Raw genomic sequence first — 4,581 nt, 5'->3', positions numbered from 1 at the left:
AAAAAAAAAAAAAAATCAGAACATAGCAAAACTGACAAAATGTACTATTCACCTTTGCTCCAAGGTTCCCGCAGCGTTTTTCCATGGTGTTTCTGCTGTCCTGCTTGATTTTGCCATTTGATATCACCCAAGATGTCAGCTCCAGGCCTCCAACCCCAGCAGATTCAAAAGTACACGATTTCTTACTTCAGCTTCAAGTTCCACTAGCTATAAGCCTTCAAACTTTTAAAATATTCCTATCTCTGTGGTTCCGAGTTTGGAGCTCTGCCCTGGATCTGCTTTGCCTGGTATTCTGTGGTATTGCTGATGGTGAACTTCACTGCACCTCCACCATAGCTGCCATCAAGCCCCGCCTCCCTATGAATATATTTTGTATGCCTTTGTCTATAACTTCTAGTCCTGGTGTGAAGCTGTAGGATTAGTAATGGACTGCTAACCAAAATGTTGGTGGTTCAAACCCACCAGCCACTTCTTGGAAACCCTATACTGGTCAGAACCTACTCAATGGCACTTAACAACAACAACTTCTACAGTATTTGAACCATTATTGATTATACAAACCTAATCCATTAATGTACTTCATGTAGTGGTGATGTTTAACATTAAAATGAACATAATTTAGATGTAGTTCTTAAATATTTTTACTTATCATTGTTATGTTCCTACCAAATTTTTACTTTGACCACATGAAACTATGTAAATATAACTACATTTTAGGTTGTGTGTATAACTTTGTAATTTAAAGGATTAAGTGTAAGTTGTTTGTGTCACTACTATTGCTATTACATTCAGAAAAAAAATTGGGGAATTGTGATTTACAAGTAACATTAATACAAAAAATTATATTACTAAGGATTCTGGTATGGAAGGAGGCCCATAGAGACAGGAGACCACGAGTTACCACACTGGGTGACACCAAACCAAGGGACACCATTGTACTAACCTGTAAGGCAGAGTAGGGTGGGGGCCTCTCAGAACCCCTGCAGGTTCACTGGGTCAGGCAGCCGAAAGAGCACTGAAGGTGCGGTGGGGAGATGATTCCTGCCTTTATACGGCAAAATGGCGGTCAGCGCAGAAAAGCGGTCTCAGGGAGTCTCCCACCCGTCTACGCTCTCTAGCTCTCAGAGCTGTCTCGTGCTTTCTTCTATTCATCTCTCTTTCCTCTCCCTCCGTTCTGCTCTCCGTGTGTAGCCCTCATGCAGTAGAAGTCCTTATGTACTACTACAGAACAAAGAAGGATCTTGCCAAATAGGTTATATAAATACAGCGACGCACATAGCAATGACTCAGCATTCCCCGATTTCCCTCAGAACCAGAGTCATCCCTGGCTCAAAGGTGAGCATCCCTGATAAGCTATAACCATTCCCTGGCTAGCACCACCTTCTGACCCAACATAACCTAAATTTTAGCAGTTCAAATCCATGCAAAGGTATCGTCAAAGAAACACTTGGCAAACTACTTCCACAAATCACACAGGCAAAATACCTCACCGATGCCAGCCTTTAATTATCTCCTCTGTGTCTCTAATCTGACCCTTCCATATATTTCATACTTTTTCCTGCAAAGGGATTCTTTCCAATGTTAACAACCATCATGTTAACGTTTTCTCTTTAAACTTTATTGAAGGGATGTAACTTTTGAAAAACACATTCTAGAGCTGCAGATACCCCACCAAACCCCACTAAATGCTCTGGTGCATTAGTCTCCAGCACCTGAAAGACTCCCACGTGGGCAGAAAGCAGACAGGGGGCAGTGCCAGGGCCGCCACTACTAAGGGGATTCATTTTCCAAATTATTTTCTAGCTAACAGAGTCGTTCTGCCATTTAACACATCTCTAACTTCTGTACTGTGATGCCAAGTTTATTCTCAGTACAGTTTTTTTGTAAATCACATCCAAAATATGTTTTTGGGGGGAAAATTGCACCTTCTTATGAGCCCACTGTATAGTAGAAAGACCCAGTGCACAAATCATTTGCACCTGTACCATTGCCATCCCGTTCTAAGCTAATTTTAAAAAGGCTCTGAAAGCCTGCCAACAGCACATGTGCACAGAAGATAAAATGTAATAGCAATTAATCCAATCATCTCTGATTTAACGTTAATTTAACCCAGTGGATTATGCCTTGTTTTGTGTGCAACTGTGTTGATCCTGCTACATTTCAGAGAGCCCCCAAATCAATCAAGTCACAATCCCTAATTGCAGTCAAAATGGGGAATTCCACTCAGCAGGGCTCTTCTCTGGAGTATCTATCCCTCCCAAGGAAGAAAGGGAAGTCAAAGAAAGAGGCGTCTCTAATAGCAGGCTGCTAACATCACAGCTACCAGGTCCGGACTAGCTGCGAGGAGTGGCCTAGTGTTTGCTGGCAGATTCAATTGCACTGGGGCTTCTTGCCAGAATGAACAAGAAAGGGCCATCAGAGAAAAGTCAGTAGAAGCAGAGCTGCTGTTTAAACTAGAAACGAACAACAACAACAAATCTGGTGATACAATGGTTTCCTTTCCATTTATAGAATTTGCAGTATAGATTAATGACTACAGCAATTAAAGATCTGAATCAGGGTAGCTGTAATTGAAAACTAAAACCTTACTACCCCCTGTGTCTGATTGAACTGGGCCAGAGGGTCAGCCTGTCTTGACTCCAAGGACTGATTGTAAAGACATGTATATGGTCAGGTACAAAAAAAACCCAGAAAATTTCAGGTTGCTAATTCCTTCTGTGTGGGTATTATTGAGACTTTAAATCATAAAAGGTGTTACCTGGGCTCAGGGACAGCTCCAGAAGTTCAATTGTAGTTCAGCCTTAGTTAAGGATTAGTTAATAGATACTTCACATAAAGTGCTACCATGTTCTTTTTCATAATTTTTCTCTCCCCTCCTCCCTTCCTTTGCAGCTGAGAATAATTAACTGTTCTTTTGTGAGTGTCATTTGTTCTCAAGGAATTAAATGCCACCTTATTTCCCAGAACAAGAATTCAACTGTCATAATTATAGCTTCATTTCAGAACCAAAAAAAAAAAAATCATAATTTATTACAGATTGTTCAGCATGTGAGATAGGTTTAAATGTCATTGGAAGTAAATTGCGGCATGTCATGAAGGGGTTTTAGCCACCACTGTAATTGATTTATATTTTCACATTTAAAATGAACAACATTCATTCATTGTTCTTGTATTATATAACTCTGACAGCAGTCCCATGAGAATGAGGCATTCAACTTGGTCAATAGGCAATAATAATAATAACAACAATAATAAAAACACCAGTGATATGTCAATTTTAAAGATAAGCAGTGAAATTAGCATAAGTACCAAAAACATGTGCATTGAATATGGGAGCTAAATCTCTATGGTACATGGTAAAAATATATTTCAGAGGGCATGCATTTGAATAGAACAATTGAACTGCATAAAACTAGGTGACTCTCAGTGGTTTTAGTGTAACTCAGAAGGTAAAGGACCATCAGAATTAAGGTTTAAACTATTCTCTACCCAGAGTTACAAGGAGACAATAATTGGAAGAGGTGATTCTTAAATAGATTAAGAATCATTCACCTTGAACAGTAATTTACTAGATTTATTGTGTGACTCTAAGATTTAAATAATGATGGTACATGGTATGGTGGGTTTTCTGAGTCTGTTAGCCACATCATTCTCCCACAGGGTTGCAGGTGGGTTTGAACAGCCTACCTGTGGTCAGAAGCCCAACACCAAATCCACAGGATCTAGCCCACAGTGACACTGGGCTTCCTGGGATGGTAGGAGAACTACATAAATAGTTGATTGAATCATTAAGTGACTACAGATCCATTTTGTGCAAAATGAAGTGATTCTTACAATATTTCTCATATCTCAAAATTCTATCAATGGGTTTAGACTGTTTGGATTTAGATTTACAAACAAACACAAGCTCGCATGATCAGGGACCATCTGTATTTGTGATAACCAAACCATATGAACCATATTTTAGAGCCAAATCAGAACCCTCTGATCCTCCAATCTATAGCCATTTCATGAACTACCTAGTTTTACCCTCCTGGAAAGACATACAAAATTATTTGTTTAAATATAAATCAATGTGATAGCCTGGATTTAGAAAAGATTTTGGAAGATAAGAATGGTAGGCTGAATAATGGTGCCCCAATGTGTTCACATCCCAATTCCCAGAACCTGTGAATGACATGTTGTATGACAAAGGGAATGTGTAAATATGATTAAATTTAGGATCTTGAGATGCTGAGAGTATCCTGTATTATCCAGGTGGGCCCTAAATATAATCACAAGTATCTTGATTAAGGGAAGTTGAGGGCAATTGAGCTCTGGTATGGTGCTTTGGTAGCATAGTGGTTACAAATCAGGCTGTGAACTGCAAGGTCAGCAGTTCGAAACTACCAGCTGTTCTGCAGGAGAAAGATGAGGCTTTCTGCTCCCATAAAGATTTACAGCCTCGGAAACCTTGTACAGAGTTGCTATGAGTCAGAACCGACTCCATGGCACATAACCAGCACCACCATGGTGCTTTAGGATAAGCACTGGACTGTGCTAACCCAAGGTCAGCAGTTTAAACTCACCAGCCACTCTTGG

This window comes from Chrysochloris asiatica, unplaced genomic scaffold (assembly GCF_000296735.1).
Source record: "Chrysochloris asiatica unplaced genomic scaffold, ChrAsi1.0 scaffold00031, whole genome shotgun sequence".
Classification (NCBI taxonomy): Eukaryota; Metazoa; Chordata; class Mammalia; order Afrosoricida; family Chrysochloridae; genus Chrysochloris; species Chrysochloris asiatica.
Note: the sequence above shows the minus strand (reverse complement) of the source record.